At 42.8% G+C, this 19,808-nt stretch overlaps 1 non-coding gene across 1 annotated transcript; it reads left to right on the forward strand.

The window, feature by feature from the left end:
- The first annotated feature begins 7,050 nt into the window (after nucleotides 1-7,050).
- Trnat-ugu (transfer RNA threonine (anticodon UGU)) lies at nucleotides 7,051-7,124 on the forward strand. Its single transcript has one exon. It is a non-coding gene; the product is annotated as a tRNA-Thr (tRNA).
- The last annotated feature ends 12,684 nt before the right edge of the window (nucleotides 7,125-19,808 follow it).

Raw genomic sequence — 19,808 nt, forward strand, 5'->3', positions numbered from 1 at the left:
CTAGCGAAATGGTCCCCACTTCATCGCTACCTCTGAGATGCTGTGTCCCATCACTCTTGCACCGGCTATAAACCACGTAAGTCTAGGTAACGTGCCATTGTCGATATAACAACAGCGCCTGATGCTTGCTGTCTTATACAGGCATTCCTGACTGCAGAGCCATATTCTGACTGTTTACATATCTCTCTATTTGAATACCCATGCCTATTATAGTTTCTTTGGCGCTTCAGTGTATTTTATTTCTTAACAATGAAAACAACGTTCTGTTGGCGGACTTACACAGCTCACAGCTGCTAGAACAAGAAGACCAACAACCTATGTTTGATTTTCTGCAGCAGTGTGTGTGTGTGTGTGTGTGTGTGTGTGTGTGTGTGTGTGTGTGTGTGTGCGCGCGCGCAATATTTGCAAATCAATGACGTATCCTACAGTTATAAAAGATTTTTGAATGAATAGAGAAAAGTTAATATACCAGGTGTACCGGTATGAAATGAGCGTAGATACAAATGTGTCGATAGGGAAGATTCGTTGTGAACGAGCCTTAATTTTTTTTTGTTTGGTTGGTATGACATCTGTCGAAGATATTTAGTATACATCAAGTCATGGAACGTATATTTTCATCGTGTTAACAATGTCGAATTTTGTACCAGAAAGTGATGATTTGCGGAAAGCATTGATTTTTTGCTTTCATTTGAACAAAAGTGCTGCAGAGTCGCATCGAATGCTTGTCGAGGCATATGATGATCGTGCTCTATCGGAAGCGACGTGCAAAAGAAGGTTTCAACAGTTCAGATATAATGATTTTGATGTAAGAAATGAAGAACGTGGAAGACCACCAAAAAAGTTCGAAGACGTCGAATTGCAAGCAATATTGGATGAAGATGATACTTTGAGTCAGAAGCAAATGGCAGCAATGCTAAATGTTGCACAACAAACAATTTCTGACCGTTTGAAAGCTATGGGAAAGATCCAAAAGTGTGGAAAATGGGTGCCACATGAATTGAATGAAAGACAGATGTAAAACCGAAAAACCATTTGTCAAATTTTGCTTCAAAGACATGAAAGAAAACCAATTTTGCATCGAATTGTTACTGGCGAAGAAAAATAGATTTATTTTAAGAATCCTAAACGGGAAATATTATGGGTTAATCCGGGACAACCGTCAACATCGACTGCAAAAACCAGATCGATGCGGCTCTGTGTTTGGTGGGATCAGAAAAGTGTGGTGTATCTCGAGCTTCTAAAACCCGGTGAAACTGTGAATACTAATCGCTACAGACAACAAATGATCAATTTAAACTATGCATTGATCGAAAAAAGACCAGAATGGGCCAGAAGACATGGCAAAGTAATTTTTTTACACGACAATGCACCTGCACGCAAAGCAAAACTGGTTCAGGATACAACCAAAACACTTGGCTGGGAGCTGCTACCCCATTCACCAGACTTGGCCCCTTCCGACTACCATCTGTTTTCATCAATGAGGCACGCATTGGCTGAGGAACACTTCGATTCCTACGAAGAAGTCGAAAATTGGGTGTCTGATTGGTTTGCTTCAAAAGACGAACATTTGTATTGGTGTGGTGTCCACAAATTGTCAGAAACGTGGTCAAAAAGTATAGAAAGCAATGGTCAGTACTTTGAATAATATGTTTTTACTTTTCAATTCAAAATTAGTGTTTCATTTTCACAAAAAAACGCTAATTTCATACCGGAACACCTGGTATTTACCCAAAGAAGCAAGTCGAATAAACTTCGTAATTTGTGAGAGCAAGCGTTGTATAAATCGTGGGTTGTACGCAGGAAGCAGTTCCAGACTGTGATGTGGCAGCAGTTAAATTATAAGTGAGTTATTCGAAATGCCTGCATCAACGAATATAGGCCGCGCGGGGTAGCCGCAGGGTCCAGGGCGCCTTGTCACGGTTCGCGCGGCTCTCCCCGTGTGTGTTGTCCTTAGCGTAAGTTAGGTTAAGTAGTGTGTAAGATTAGGGACCGATGACCTCAGCAGTTTGGTCCCATAAGAAGAATATAACGAGATTCTACACTACTGGCCATTAAAATTGCTACACCACGGAGATGACGTGCTACAGACGCGAAATTTAACCGACAGGAAGAAGATGCTGAGATATGCAAATGATTAGCTTTTCAGAGCATTCACACTAGGTTGGCACCGGTGGCGACATCTGCAAAGTGCTGACATGAAGAAAGTTTCCAACCGATTTGTCATACACAAACAGCAGTTGACCGGCGTTGCCTGGTGAAACGTTGTTGTGATGCCTCGTGTAAGGAGGAAAAATGCGCACCATCACGTTTCCGACTTTCATCAAGGTCGGACTGTAGCCTATCGCGATTGCAGTTTATCGTATCGCGACATTGCTGCTCGCATTGGTCGAGATCCAATGACTGTTAGTAGAATATGGAATCGGTGGGTTCAGGAGGGTAATACTAAACGCCGTGCTGGATCCCAACGGCCTCGCATCACTAGCAGTCGAGACTACAGGCATCTTATCCGCATGGCTGTAACGGATCGTGTAGCCACGTCTCGATCCCTGAGGCAACAGATGGGGCCGTATGCAAGACAACAACGATCTGCACGAAGAGTTCGACGACGTTTGCAGCAGCATAGACTATCAGCTCGGAGACAGTGGCTGCGGTTACCCTTGACGCTGCATCACAGACAGGAGCGCCTGCGATGGTGTACTCGACGACGAACGTGGGTGTACGAATGGCAAAACGTCATCTTTTCGGATGAATCCAGGTTCTGTTTACAGCATCACGATGGTCTCATCCGTATTTGGCGACATCGCGGTGAACGCACATTGGAAGCGTGTATTCGTCATCGCCATACAGGCATATCACCCGGCGTATGGTATGGGGTGCCATCGGTTACACGTCTCGGTCACCTGTCATTCGCATTGAAGGCACTCTGAACAGTGGACGTTACATTTAAGATGTGTTACAACCCGTGGCTCTACCCTTCATTCGATCCCTGCAAAACCCTTCATTTCAGCAGGATAATGCACGACCGCATGTTGGAGGTCCTGTACGGGCGTTTCTGGATACAGAAAATGTTCGACTGCTGCCATAGCCAGCACATTCTCCAGATCCCTCACCAACTGAAAACGTCTGGTCAATGGTGGCCGAGCAACTGGCTCGTCACAATACGCCAGTCACTACTCTTGATGAACTGTGGTATCGTGCGGAAGCTGCATGGGCTGCTGTACCTCTACACGCCATCCGAGCTCTGTTTGTCTCAATGCCCAGGCGTATTAAGGCCGTTATTACGGCCAGAGGGGGTTGTTCTGGGTACTGATTTCTCAGGATCTATGCGCCCAAATTGCGTGAAAATGTAAGGACACGTCAGTTCTAGTATAATATTACCCGTTTATCATCTGCATTTCTTCTTGGTGTAGCAATTTTAATGGCCAGTAGTGTATAATCTTGGAAGAATGCCATGGCTGTCGATAACATTTACCTGCCAGCTGTTGGTTACCTGGCCATTGCAGACAACTTTTTCGTCTCTGAGCGTTATTTTTATGTTAGATTTCGGAAAGGTATAAATGAAGGGAAACAAACAAATTTATTTTTGAATGAAAATTTCGGGTTTAGTCATCCTTGTTTTTAATTCTTATCACAGCTCTAAGGCCGTAGCCTGCACTGTAGCATTCATACCGGCCCATACGATTTCAATTGACGCCATATTAAAAGCTGAGCAGCTAGGCAAACTTTGCGGCGTCCTGTGTAAACGGTAGTTCTCGACCCCACTACAGCAAGCCACAGGCCGTGGCCGTCTTATTAGACGCGTGTGGGAAAGGCAGCGCTTTCTGCCGTCTTCTCACACCCAGCCCCGGATCTACGATATTACCGAACCGGGGCGAAAACTTGGTGATCACGCTCCCCCCCTCCCCACCCGGAGCGATTCAGATAGAATATAAAATATTTAAGACGAAGACTTTTCAAAAATACACTACTGGCAATTAAATTTGCTACACGAAGAAGAAATTCAGATGAGAAACGGGTATTCATTTAACAAATATATTATACTAGAACTGACATGTGATTACATTTTCACGCAATTTGGGTGCATAGATCCTGATAAATCAGTACCCAGAACAACCACCTCTGGCCGTAATAACGGCCTTGATACTCCTGGGCATTGACTCAAACAGAGCTTGGATCGCGTGTACAGGTACAGCTGCCCATGCAGCTTCAACACGGTACCACAGTTCATCGAGAGTAGTGACTGGCGTATTGTGATGAGCCAGTTGCTCGGCCACCATTGACCAGACGTTTTCAGTTGGTGAGGGATCTGGAGAATGTGCTGGCTATGGCAGCAGTCGAACATTTTCTGTATCCAGAAAGGCCCGTACAGGACCTGCAACATGCGCTCGTGCATTACCCTGCTGAAATGAAGGGTTTTGCAGGGATCGAATGAAGGACAGAGCCACGGGTCGTAACACATCTTAAATGTAACGTCCACTGTTCAGAGTGCCGTCAATGCGAATAACAGGTGACCAAGACGTGTAACCAATGGCACCCCATACCATCACGCCAGGTGATACGCCTGTATGGCAAAGAGGAATATATGCTTCCGATGTGCGTTCACCACGATGTCGCCAAATACGGATGAGACCATCGTGATGCTGTAAACAGAACCTGGATTCATCCGAAAAAATGACGTTTTGCAATTCGTGGACCCAGGTTCGTCGTGGAGTACACCATCGCAGGCACTCTTGTCTGATGCAGCGTCAAGGATAACCGCAGCCATGGTCTCCGAGCTGATAGTCCATGCTGCTGCAAACGTCGTCGAACTGTTCGCGCAGACGGTTGTTGTCTTGCAAACGTCCCCATCTGTTGACCCAGGGATCGAGACGTGGCTACACGATCCGTTACAGCCGTGCTGATAAGATGCCTGTCATCTCGACTGCTAATGATACGAGGTCGTTGGGATCGGGCACGGCGTTCTATATTACCCTCCTGAACCCACCGATTCCATATTCTGCTAACAGTCATTGGATCTCGACCAACGCGAGCAGCAATGTCGCGATACGATAAACTGCAATCGCGATAGGCTACAATCCGACCTTTATCAAAGTCGGAAACGTGATGGTACGCATTTCTCCTCCTTACACGAGGCATCACAACAATGTTTCACCAGGCAACGCCGGTCAACTGCTGTTTGTGTATGAGAAATCGGTTGGAAACATTCCTCATGTCAGCACGTTGTAGGTGTCGCCACCGGCGCCAACCTTGTGTGAATGCTCTGAAAAGCTAATGATTTGCATATCACAGCATCTTCTTCCTGTCGGTTAAATTTCACGTCTGTAGCACGTCATCTTCGTTGTGTAGCAATTTTAATGGCCAGCAGTGTATGTTCATTGTGTAGTGCAAATCCTTCTGACGAGTTTGATAGACACTATGGATCAAAAATAACCTGATACCTGGGTGAAAACTACTGGAATTCAATATGGTGATCACCCATCCTTAGCATTGATGACAACATCTACTCTCGCAGGCGTATGTTCAATCAGTTGCTGGAAGCTTTCTTGGGGAATGGCAGCCCATTCTTCACGGGGTGCTGCATTGAATAGAGGTATCGATGTCAGTCAGTGAGGCCTGGCACGAAGTCGGCGGTCCAAAACATGCCAAAGGTGTTCTGTAGGATTCAGGTCAGGACTCTGTGCAGGGCAGTCCATTACAGGAATGTTATTGTCGTGTAACCACTCCGCCAAAGGCCGTGCATTATGAGCAGCGGCTCGATCGTGTTGAAAGATGCAATCGCCACCCCCGAATTGCTCTTCAACAGTGGGAAGCGAGAAGGTGCTGAAAACATGAATGTAGGCCTGTGCTGTGATAGTGCCATGCAAAACAACTAGGGGTGCAAGCCCCCTCCACGAAAAACACGACCACACCTCAACACCACCGCCTCCGAATTTTACTGTTGGCACTACACACACTGGAAGATGACGTTCACCGGGCATTTGCATTACCAACACCGTGCCGTCGTATCGCCACATCGTGTACCGTGATTCGTCACTCCACAGAACGTTTTTCCACTGTTCAATCGTCCAGTGTTAACGATCTTTACACTAAGCGAGGGTAGGCGACGTTTGGCATTTACAGCGTGATGTGTGGCTTATGAGCAGCCGCTAAAGTGCTCCAAAGCTTGCAGTACGTCATCTGGGAAGGTCATTTGGTTCAAGATACGTCATTATGTTTGAACTCAAATTATGTTTTACGATTCTACAACAAATCGATGTCAGTGGTATTGGATGGTAGTTTTGTGGATCACTTCTGCTACGCTTCTTGTAGACTGGTCTGACCTTTTCTCCAAGAACTGGGCACGTTTTTTTTGTTTGAGGCATCTCCAGTAAGATTGCTCTTAGGAGAGGGCTAACGCAGCCGCAAATTCAGTATAGGATTGATAGGGATTCCACAGGTCGCTGGAGCACTTTGGAGTTTTAACCATTTCAGCTATTTCTCAACACCACAATCAATATAGGTTATTTTGAGGTTTTTTTGTTCTTTGTTTTTTAATTTATAAATCAAAATTTTCAAATAATTAAATATTATTATAGATAAATATAATGAAAGTCATACTGACAAAAATTCTGACTGGAAAAGAATTATATAAAGAAACAAATGAGACAGTTCATACAGCGATTAAAATAATGTTTGAAAGTAATAGAAATAAAAAAATTACATTGAAAACAAGTAACTGAATGAAAGCGATGATCAAAGCCATTTTGATAAAGCTTTAAAATAAATGATGACTAACTGAACCACGGTCATCAACAGTAACTGTTCTTTCGAGAACAAGTTACTGTCTCCGTATATATAGTTAAAGGCTATCCAGCCATTGACCTTCGTCTGTGCGAATGCGCACAGGTTGCCCAAACTCTTACGGGAATCGCCAAAGCGTGCGCGAGTAATGAGTGGGTGGGCAAATGTGTATAAGGTACATTACATATGTAGAATTGTGGACAGTTGGGAATGTGAGTCTCACGGGAAACGTGCAGGGGATAAGTCCCTGCAGTCACTCTATCCTCTCTGTCCTCGGTGGCTCAGATGGATAGAGCGTCTGCCGTGTAAGCAGGAGATGCCGGGTTCGAGTCCCGGTCGGGGCACACATTTTCAGCTGTCCACATCGAGGTATATCAACAACACCTGTCGGCAGCTGAGGCTTTCAGTTAGTCATCATTTATTCCAGGGAAAAGCTGCACGGTCATCAACAGTAACTGTTCTTTCGAGAACAAGTTACTGTCTTCGTATATACAGCTTTAAAAATTAAGAAAAATTACAGTACTGTTGAGATTTGAACCCACAGCCTCCTACGTGTGAAGCTATTATCCTATCCACTACATCTGCAACCAGTCTATGTAATACGACTTTTTTTACGTTATTAACCACAGTGTGAAATTCCAATTTTTTTTTTATGAGTTACTCGTGAATGAGGGTCAACCAGAATGAATGGCTGCAGGTGTGATACCTGGGATCTAAACCTATAACACCGTATATTTGGTTTCAGAAAGTCGATCGCTCTGCTGGGGACCTCTACTTGTAAGCTAAATGTGCCCCCACACGACTGTCCTGTCTCACAACAGATGCTCAGCAACAATACATCAAGCTGGAAGTTTTGGAGAAAACTGGATCACATCATAAGAGGTGTAGTCCACTCAAAACAAATCTTATTAAAGACTAGCGGACCCGACAGACGTTGTGCTGCATGATATTTCAAGCGATTAGGATATTAAACAAAGTATGAAATGAAACACAAATTGAGAAAGTGGGAGATACTATGAGGAAGAGAAGCGTAAGCTTTTATGCACATTTGAAAAGAATGAATGATGAAAGGCTGACAGAACCCAAATTACCTGGTTCAAAGAAGTCAAAGCAGACTTAGAGGAGATGGGTATAGAAGAAGATGATATAACCAACAGAGACTTAATGAGAGACAAAATTCAATATTTTGAAGGATTTGAAGTGAAGAAGAGAAGAACTGGAGGAACAGTGTGGACAGAAGACCGAAGGGAGCAGCACAGAGAGAGGATGAAGACATATTGGCAGAAGAGAAAAGAGGAGGAGCGCAATAGGAGAAATGTACATTGAAAAATAGTTGTTTAACGCGGTCCCTAGACGGCCAAAATCGGAATAAAAAACAAATGTTTGTTTAATTTTATCTCAATGCGAGTTGATGAACAATATTTTTAGTCAATTGCTGAGGAGTATAAATGAATAAACTTGACGGTTTTCCAATGCGAGAACACGCCACATATAATTGGCCATGTGAAAAGATCGGATTTCTAGATCCAACCCACAAATCGACATTGTTTGACATTGTGACTTATTAATAGTCAAGGCAAATGCCAAGCGAATTGGAAATTGCAGACGTCTGAATGGAATGGGTGAGTCTGACGGGATGATTGGGGTTCGTGGCAGCAGAACAACTTCACCTTCAAATTTGCCGTTCAAAATTGTAGCTTCAAGAACATTACCCATAATTTTTTTATAACTTATCTTGTACCGTTGTATAGATTAGGTGCATTTAAATTCTGAGGCAAAACGATAGGTGAGCCAATTTTTAATCGCTAGTTATGTGGTGGCATTTCCAGTAAATCCAGCGAATTCAAAAATTCAACAGGATAGTTGACTGCTTCTTCAGGATCGGTAACTGTGTCGATCGATTTGCCGGGCAATGACTGTTGTATTTTGAAGTTAATAGCGTCAACATTTTTGCGGCTAAAATAGCTCGTTCATGAAGCTACGCATGATTAATATTATGTTCGTGGCGTTGCTCTTGACTTTCATTATCACGTCTTATTGCATTCTGGTTTCTTAAATTTTCATTGTCCGTCAAGTGATCTTCTGCCGATCTATTTAACCGATGGTTCTGGACTAATTGTGAATTCCGAGTCCGTCGACCAATATTTCCTCCTCGTCCACGAATATGTGGTACTGTTTTATGTACGTAACTTATATGTGAATATGATATACTTAATATTCACTAAAATGCTACACCTGAAATATCAAAAGACACCGTACAAAAAATTAAAATGTCAAAATAACGAAACACGCATAATATAATACATTCAGATTAAAATGTCGAAAAATAAACGAAATCCTATGCACGTGTGTTTGGACTCTGCTACTCACTCCAACTGCCATCTAGTGGCAGCTTCAAACTGGACAGGTCAGACTGTCCAGTATAGTCTGCTCCCTGTTGGAAGAATTTGCAACCTACGTGCGGAAGTGGACCTCCCAGGTCCTTTGTGCACGCAGGTAGGATTAGCCGTTGTAACGGCCGAGCAGGTAGCTGTGAGACCCCGTAGCGGACGGGCGTGTATGTCTCCCAGCTAAGCCAGGAGCCGCAGTTGGCGCGCTGCCTGTGCAAGTTGTAACGTTTAATGTAATAAACACTTATACCATACAACTTGTTCCGTCTAGTTATTGTGAGTGGAAACAAGGGGAGGACAGTAAGTCCTCTCGTACTATACATTCACACTCAAATGTGCCACCAGGGAAGAAGAGCCCGCGCGCACATTTTTTGGTCCTCCGGGCCGGATACTGACCACGCGGAATGTACGTTCGCGCGGATTTACGTTCCGGTATTTGTGAACTTCGCTGCAGCGTGGTAAGTGCAACTGTTGGCTTCCTACTATCATCTTCCTGGTCCTAAAATGGAGCCCTCAGAGAAAACAAAATTAGTCAAGCAGAGAGGTGTAGCAAAGGCCGCTCTCGTGCGCTTAGCGAGCTTTGTGCAGTCTGCAGACAGTGCCAGCATCGAAATGTTGGAATCAAAATTAAGTCGATTGACTCGGATTCAGACTGATTTTGAGTCGTCTCAAACACGGCTGGAAATTGAAGACGAATCATCAGATCATAGTAAGGACAGGGCAGAATTCGAGGATTCGTGGGACTTTGTTGAATCCACTATCAAGGGTTCAATGAAGAGGTACACCCAGCTTCCGCAGCCTTTGGGCTCGAATCCATCAGGCAGTGTCAGTTCTTTGAAACTACCCGCTATTAACTTGCCAAATTTCGAAGGTGACTACCTTAAGTGGTCATCATACAGGGATACGTTTTTGAGTCTCATTATGAATAACAATTCAATTGATGACGTTCAAAAACTTCATTACCTTAATTCGTCTTTGCGAGGTGAAGCTAAGGACCTTTTGAAACATATACCTGCCACAGCAGGAAATCTATCGATAGCCTGGGGACTTATTACGCAGAGGTATAATAACCCAAAAATAATTGCAGCCAGACATGCTAAGGCTTTGTTGGCCTTGCCTACAGTCGGCCATGGCGCAGCGAGCGATTATAGGCAACTAATTAATCACGTATGCAGCCATTTGAAGGCCTTAGAAGCTCTCAAACCTGATGTTCCACTTCATGAAGTTATTCTTTCGGAAGAGATTCTGTCCAGTATGCGACCCACAGATCGTCATGAGTGGGAGGTAAAGATGTCTGGGTCAACATTCACCACATTAAATCAACTAATAGATTTTTTGGAAACAAAATGTCAGGCCCTTGAGTTGATCAGGTTCAGGGATAACACCTCAAGGGATTCGCAAGGAAATGCCAATCATTTAAGTCAAACAAGACATGTGAGGAGGGCTCATCTCGCTAATGCTGATGCTGAGGAATCATGTAAATTTTGTAGTGAACCTCATACAATCACTAAATGCAAAGGGTTTCAAGCACTAAATGTCGATGAGCGAAGGGCATATGTGACAAAAAATAAGCTTTGTTTTTTGTGCATCCGCTCTGGTCATTTCTCTACTAAATGCAGACCTGTAAAGGGAGGCACAACATACTGCTCCACAAGCCTGCCGAACCAAGGAATGGGCAGAATAGTGAACCAGGAGGCCATTCCTTGGCCCATCAAGCTATGAACGGGAAGGCAAACATCCATTGTAATGTTTTGTTACCAACAGCTGTTGTCAACATTAAAGACAGCATGGGTAGACAGCAGGTTTGCAGAGTTCTGCTAGATAGTGCGAGTCAGATATCCTTTATATCTAAGGGCATGGCAGAGAAATTAAAACTGAAACGAAGTAAACATTCGTTTCCTGTGAAGGGTATAAACAACGCCTTTGCAGCCTCAGTCTCTCACACTTGTGATGTTGAACTGTCGTCGAGGCTCAACGACTTTCATATCAGAACCACTTGTGCTATCGTAAATCATGTCACTAGTGACCTACCGGCGAGCAAGATAGACACAAGGTCCTGGAGTGTCCCATGTAATCTTCCACTCGCTGATCCAGAATTCAACAAGCCTGCCACAGTAGATTTAATTCTTGGTGCTGAGGTTTTCTTTGACGTTGTTTGTAAGGAAAGGCTGGCGAAACCAAGTCATCCTTCACTGGTCGAAACAAGATTTGGCTGGATTTTGTCTGGTAGGATGCCTTCAGCTTCATGCAACATGGCTCGTTCTACAGTGACCTCGTGTTTTGCTAGAGGTAACAATTTAGATGCCAAATTGCAAAGGTTTTGGGAGTTAGAGGAACTGTCTACGAAAACGATAAGTAAGCAGGATAAAATATGTGAGGCACACTTTCAGCGCCACATGGCACGAGATGAAGAAGGGAGATTTGTGGTTCGACTACCAGTGAAACCTGACTGTAAATCATTGGGCGAATCACGACAACAAGCCTCTCGAAGACTGGCGCATCTTGAGAGGAGGTTTAAAAGGCTTAAGTCCAAGACAGCAATTCAACTCATGGGTCAGCTACCTGCAGCTAGAGTAAACCTGTCTCATCCATTCCAGCACTGTGGAGTAGATTATGCAGGCCCTATTGCTGTAAAGCATGGTGGAAGGCGGAGTAAAGTTACCACCAAGGCTTATATTGCTTTATTCATTTGCATGGCAACCAAGGCCATCCACTTAGAATTAGTTAGTGACTTGGTAACAAGTTCATTTTTGGCCGCCCTCAGGAGATTCATTGCAAGAAGAGGGAAACCTTCTCACATGTACAGTGACAATGGTACCACATTTGTAGGTGCAGACAATGAGCTTAAACGTTTTCTCTCCAACGATGTTACTGTTGAAGGTGTGGTGAATTTTTCGACCTCAGAGGGAATCAGTTGGAGGTTCACTCCACCTCGTGCCCCTCACTTTGGTGGACTCTGGGAGGCAGGAATCAAATGCATGAAGTCGCATTTCAAACGCGTTGTCGGCAATGCAGTGTTAACATTTGAAGAACTGACTACTGTGTTAATTCAGATAGAAGCATGCTTGAATTCAAGGCCGTTGTGTCTTCTCTCTGATGACCTAGATTCTCCTGCTGCTCTCACTCCTGGTCATTTCCTAATCGGACAGCCCCTTTGTGCTCATCCTGAACCCTCTGTCCTTGAGGTTCCCGCCAACAGGTTGCACAGATGGCAACTTGTGCAGCAGTTGCATCAGTCCTTTTGGAAGAGGTGGTCCACAGAATATATACATGATCTGCAGCAACGCAAAAAATGGACATCGGAAGGAGCATGGCAACCCCAAATCGGCGATCATGTGCTGGTCAAGGAGGATAATTTGCCTCCCTTGGTGTGGAGGCTGGGTGTCATTGACCAGCTGTTTCCCGGTCCTGATAAGTGTGTGCGTGTGGTAATGGTAAAAACTGCTAATGGGCATATTAAGAGGCCTATAGCAAAATTGTGTCCCCTGCCTAAACAGTGAATCAGTTAAGTGTTCCCTCAGATCTGTGTAGTGATATATGATACAGAGCCACTGCCAAATTGTCATTTACTGGAATAACCTCATAATTCATAAAATCAGCTTGGGAGGCTGTGGATGTTTCTTGTGGACTAACTGCTGTTAGTATTGATTTCATGTTTTTATGCAGTATAATATTAATACTCTATTGTTTTGTGTCCTGCATGTTAGTACCCAACGTGTTTCACATGCATCATGACAGTGGTGTTTGGTGATGTGGGCATCCCACATGTTAGTATATTCATGTTTTATGTGCATTGATATTGTGTCTAGTTATATTTTTATTGTTTACTTGTTTTGGTGTTGATGTTTGTTAAAATGTTGGTTATTTGTAAAAAATGTTAGTGTATTCATGTTTTATGTGCATTGATCTTGTACCTAGTTATATTTTTTATTGTTTACTTGTTTTGGTTTTGTTGTTTCTTAAAATGTTGGTATTTGTAAAATGAGAAAACTCATTTTAGAGTGGGAGTATGTTTGGACTCTGCTACTCACTCCAACTGCCATCTAGTGGCAGCTTCAAACTGGACAGGTCAGACTGTCCAGTATAGTCTGCTCCCTGTTGGAAGAATTTGCAGCCTACGTGCGGAAGTGGACCTCCCAGGTCCTTTGTGCACGCAGGTAGGATTAGCCGTTGTAACGGCCGAGCAGGTAGCTGTGAGACCCCGTAGCGGACGGGCGTGTATGTCTCCCAGCTAAGCCAGGAGCCGCAGTTGGCGCGCTGCCTGTGCAAGTTGTAACGTTTAATGTAATAAACACTTATACCATACAACTTGTTCCGTCTAGTTATTGTGAGTGGAAACAAGGGGAGGACAGTAAGTCCTCTCGTACTATACATTCACACTCAAATGTGCCACCAGGGAAGAAGAGCCCGCGCGCACGTGTTATATCTGAATATAATATGCTCAATATTGCACACAAAAATGCAAAGCCACCTACCGTGCTGATTTAAGAATGTAAATTTTCCATGCCTCCACTTGAATGTATACACAAAAATTCATTCAAGTTGATCCAGCCGTTTAGTTGCAGTATAGAGAAATAACCTAGATACCGACTGCAGCACCATCTGCCGGGCTGATCTGTGAATCTAAACCATCCAGGGCGCCACCCAAACGCATACAAATAATTCATTCAAATCGGTCCAGCCATTTAGGAGTAGTTCAGTGACACACACACGTACAGTAGAATTATATATATATAAAGATGAAGCAAACAACAAATGTGATTGTGGGGAAGTCCAGGACATTGAAGATCAACTATAGTGTCGCAACTGCCCCACAACATGTATTCTTGATAACTTATGGCTTAAAATGAAAGATGCTCTGGACATGGTGTAACAATACGAGCCAAGATAGATGTAACGAAACTTGAATAGCGTATTTGCCTCTATTGGTTACGGTAGAGGGATCGATCTTTCGGTCCTGTCTGTATATTTACATATAATATTGCACGAATAAAGGCTGGGCAAGTGTAAAGCTATCGTTAAAAACGCACGCCGCGCGATTTGTTACAATTTGGTCGGTCATAATAATAATAACATGCTTTTGGATACAATTAAAATATAACGGCGATACCTGTTTAGTGTAATTGGAAATAATATGTAGTAAATTAAGAGTAAGGTAGCTGATCCTATAAGAAGAGGTAAAATTGGGCATATTGAGGTGTTTTGCTTTATTCCGATGAAGCCGATGATATGGAGTAATTTTTTCGTTTACTCTTGGAAATAAAGAAGTGTAATTTTGCGATGTGAAAAAAATATAGGGGCGAGTTTTAAATAACTACGGTATACGATCATAGTAACAAAAGGACATTTAGTTACAGGAAATCGCGGATAGCGAAGTGTGGTCATTAACTGAGTACACCTACAGGGCGGTCAATTCCGGGTTAAATCTATACTCATCTCACGACGGACGCGGTATTTACAGTTTTTTTTTTTTTTTAATTATATCGCGGAGAGCGGGCTCCAATTTATGAAAAGGAGAAAAACGTTAGCTTTCACGCGAACTCTTAATAATAGCGGATCGGAGAGAAAGGTGTGTAATTGTCTTACGCCTAACAAACTTTCGTGGAGGGCGGTGGCTTAACTACAAGAGTCAATAACAAAATACTGTATCATTATCATTGACTGTTGGTGTCGAGCAACCAAAACTGTTCATCAAAAGGTTTCGATAGAACTTGGGAGTTAGGGTTCAGGCACTCGCATATACTCCACATCAGGGTGTGAATGCGAAATAAAACTGTGAACAAAGTTACGTTAAATAAAACAGAAGAAACAAGACAGTTTGGTCGTATCTGTTATTATTCCATAGACTGTAACATTTCTTATCGTTGTACGAAGCCGTTATAGATGATCTTTATGACAATTTGCTTCATAGGGATCTCGTTACGAGTGAAGTTTTGGGGAGCTGGTCAAGAGGGGGTAGTTCGTAGCTCCTAACTACTGCAGCTGTTCTGGAATCAGGTGCGACCGTGACCGTTGTGTGTTGTCAATGACTTAAGGTTACCACATCTAATGCTCTAAGATCGACGCGCCTTTCCACTTGGTATAACGGTGCCTCACGCCGACGACGAAGGAAGATGCGGTAGAATTGCTCAACATTTGGATGCAAAACTTTATAAGAAATTTCACAAAAAAGTACATGAAGTATAAATTTTTAGTTCTGGAAGTGAAAACAATCTTGCAACAATATCCTGCTCTCTACATAGATATGTGAGATGAACCTGTGAATTGCCATGAAAAATACTTCAGAGGTAAGAAAGATGATATCACAACAAAAGATAAATAAATAAATTCATACTTGTGGAGTTCCACCAAACAATTATTAAAAAGGCCAATGCAGATAAATTAATAGAAATGTAACAACACAAAAAGGAACACAGCAACAGTTGAAATGGAAAATACAAAACTTCGTTACTGCCATCTCAACTTGAGGCACATTGGGTAATGAACAGGCTAACTGCGCAAGGGAGACACCTACTGGGAACTTACAATTGGAACTGACGTAAACTATTAAGAGTCAATGTGCAAGCTAAAATTCACTCCAAATTTCTGTCTTCACTGGTGATGAGTCTTGTGGAACTGAATGTCTTTTTGAAATACCCCGTATTTCTCTGTCCAGTGTTTATCGAAGAAGGGAAACTGGGATCTACAAAAGAAGAATTCTCACCATCAGTTGAACTTTACCACTATACACGATTACAGAATTGTTAATGAATCACGGACAAGTCATGACTAACTGCACCTTTTCAGTAGCTGTTACAGTAGCAACATGCCTCAATGTTCGAAAGAATATTTTTGTATCAATGAAAAACATCCTATAGTGAATGACATTACATACAGACATCTAAAGATACAGGGTGGCGCACGAAATGTGTTAACATTTTGTTTTTGAATGTAAACTTTATTGTCAATACAATCTGAAAGGAACATATACAACAATGAAGAGCCGTCCATGGAGATTTGTTATAACTCAGCACACGCTCAATATGTCCACCATTTCGTTTCGTAACTTCCTTCAAACGAACACTGAAGTTAGTGATTACCCTACGGCACATGTCTTCCGTAATTTCACTGCAAGCTTCAAGAATAAGTCTTCTGAGCTCCATTAAATCACGTGGACATTTCGGGAAAATTTTTTCGTTTCGGTACCCCCAAAGAAAAAAGTCACACGGATTGAGGTCTGGACTATTGGGGGGGGGGGGGGGGGGGGGGCAATTTTGTCCGTGATTGAAGCGACCTGGAAACCTGAGTGAAATGATCCACATGTCGAAATGCTCGTGCAAAAACTCCAACACAGTGTTTGCAGTATGTGGCCTTGCTCCATCTTGCATGAACCACTGCGTGTTGAAGGGCAAGGCAGTAGCAAGAAGCTGTGGAATGAAGCTATTGCGGAGCATGCTCAAATAACGCTCGCTGTTTACAGTTTCTTCAAATAAAATGGGTCCAATAAGTCCGTGACTGAAAATTGCTGCCCACGCTGTAATCCTCGGAGCATAATGTTGTCGTTTATGAAGCACCTGTGGGTTTTCAGTGGTCCAAAAGCGTACATTTTGTTTGTTAACCACACCGTCTAAATGAAAATGCGCCTCGTCTGAAAACCAAACGTTGTGAGAATTTCTTCCCTATCCTCCGCCCACTGAGCAAACAGTAGTCTCTGCTGCTTGTGTTCTTGAGTGAGTTTCTGTGCACAGGTCATCTTGTATGGGTACATATGGAGGTCACTTTTAAAAATGCGTTGAATGGAGCGTCTGGATATTCCCAGTTGCACTGCTGCCTTTCTACACGATTTCCCGGGACTTCTCTGTACAGCAACTCGTACCGCTTTAGTATTCTCCGGCATACAGACAGACTTAGGCCGAAGTTGCTTCCCTTCCAATACTGTTCCTTCCTGTACAAATTTATCGTACAACATGTGGATGGTCTTCTTGCAAGGGACCCATCGTGTGTTACTGTTGTCGAAAACGCGTCTGAGTCACAACAAGGCTTTTCGTTTCGTGAAAAAGTAACACAATTGCCGATGGTTGCTGTGTCGTCAGTCTTCCATTGTCAGCCATTGCTGCTTTAAGTGCTTACTAGTCTCCTAGCGGCAGTGTCGTGAATTACACATCATTTCGTAACTCATTTGTTTTTCCAGGCTCCGCTGGTACTGCTGTAGAGATCCCAGTGGGATATCTAATGTGCATCGTACATTGTGAAAGAAACAATTGGTAACACATTTCGTGCGCCACCCTGTATCTTTTAAAGCTCAAAATGACTTACAAAATTTTGAAGATCACCAATAATAAAATTCTGAGTATACTAGTGCACAGGACTTTGACTAAAATATCCTAAAACTTGAAGTCATTTGTTATTTTCTTGTATGTCACAATGATTTGATGTGAACATAAATCTGGGAGGAGCTGGCTGGTGCACAGTGGATGTGTTTATCTCGCACCACTGGCAGGACCTGTCACTCAACTGACCATCCATCGTCACTTTGTCTCCAATGGAGTAACGTCACATTGTTCTACACTTTCTGAGCCACTAAATTCTATGTCAAACCCAGGATCATTATAGCCATCCTTTTTTGAAAGCAGTGCCTAAACAACAATACAGGTTGAAAGCGTGCATTTAGTTGTCAGATATGCAAAGCTGCACACAGTAAAGACAATATCTAATGGCTACCACATCAACCAAAACACGACATCCAGGCTACAAATGCAGGTCCAGGTGCCCTCTAGTGGCCGAACTGGTGCTCCGACAAATATAAGTGGGGGTGTTACTTTTTCGAAGCTCTGTTGTTAAGTTGCCCGAGTATACTCGGGATCTAAAGTTTCTACCAAAATAATAATAAACGAGATAACTCGGGGTTTTATGTTAAGGATTGATTTACTTATTTTTTACAGTAATTGTTATTCCTCATGTAAATGGTTTACAGGTGAGACATCAACAATCGCGCCTGGCTAGGTATCTGCTGTTTTCTCACCTGCCATCGACGTAAGTGGGGCCAACGAATATGAGTGGCCGACAGTGGGGAAAATACCAAGAAAGTTTGAAAGTAAATTATCGTTGTAACTGAAAAACGTCGCAACCTCTACACAGTTTGCAGTTGTCAGTTTGTCAAAGTCCTCTAAGTAATATATTCTGTACTACATCTGTGACACAATCTTCCAATTGGAAATGAATTCCCATTCAGAAGATGACGGCATTCTAACTCGGACCACAAAATTCTGGAATACAAGAAGCTGGGGACTGTCTGAGTATAGTGCAAATTACAGTTTATCAGCACCAGAAATTTCTGATTCACCAGACATGCACACTAAATCTTTCCCGTATGCAGTGATAACAATAAACACTCGAAGGGAAGAATCTCAACGTTATGCACCCAAAAAATTGTGACATACGAAAAACAGCCAGGTGACTAGTTTTTTTCCAGTTCTACACACAAACACTAACTGCTGATTGGCGCGCATAGCTACACATTTAGGAGTCAATTGTTAATAAATTACTATGTTAAAATTCGTGAGGTATTAGCATTTTCTCCTGCTCTATATAAACTGTGTTTTACCAAAATAGTGGTTTCATTTATAAGTCTATTCTGTAAGGAGCAGAACGTAATACAGCACTGTGTTTCAGAGAAAAATGTGAAAATTTTGACTCAGACAGTTATTCCTCTAGAAAAATGAAATTATTCTACACAATCAGAAGACATGCACAACTAACATCTTCACAGCCAAGTTCAAACGATATAACCTGGCTATACGGTGAACAGTTAGCTGAAAAATCATAAAATTTTTGTTTCTGTTCTATAATAAAGTTACATAAAAAGTTTATTTATTCTGTTGTACAGTTTAGTTTTGTTAACTTTCGATAGTGTTTGAATCCAAAATTGAGTTGTTAATTGATACCCAATACAATCACACTGAAGTGCCAAAGAAACTGGTAGAGGCATGCTTATTCAAATACAGAGAGATGCAAACAGGCAGAATGTGGCGCTGTGGTTGGCAGCACCTATATAAGACGACAGTTACTGCTGCTACAGTGGCAGGCTATCAAGATGAATATGGTGTTGCAGTCGGCGCAAGAGCGATGGAACGGAGCATCTCTGACACAGTAATGAAGTCGGGATTTTCCCGTACAACGATTTCACGAGTGTACCGTGAATATCAGGATCCGGTAAAACATCAAATCTCCTACATTGCCGCGGCCAGAAAAAAAAAATCCTGAAAGAACTGGACCAACTACAACTGAAGAGAATCGTTCAACATGACAGAAGTGCAACCCTTCTGCAAATTGCTGCAGATTTCAATGCTGGCTCATCAACAAGAGACTGTGCAAACCATTCAACGAAACATCGATATAGGCCCAAATGGTTCAAATGCCTCTGACAGGGTGTATACGTGGACAAGGAAAAAAAAAATTCCCCGGATATTTCCCGGTTAAAAATACACTTTCTCCCGGGTGAAAATACACTTTTTCCGTGTTAAGTGACAGTATACTCTTCTTCGGCACAGCAAAACTCATCAATCCTTTGAATGTTTATGGTTTTATATACCGGAGTAGGATTTCCCGTTTTGGAAGACCTTTGATGTGCAGCAATATGTACGCTGCATACAGGGTGTT

Source organism: Schistocerca cancellata, chromosome 11, assembly GCF_023864275.1.
Source record: "Schistocerca cancellata isolate TAMUIC-IGC-003103 chromosome 11, iqSchCanc2.1, whole genome shotgun sequence".
Classification (NCBI taxonomy): Eukaryota; Metazoa; Arthropoda; class Insecta; order Orthoptera; family Acrididae; genus Schistocerca; species Schistocerca cancellata.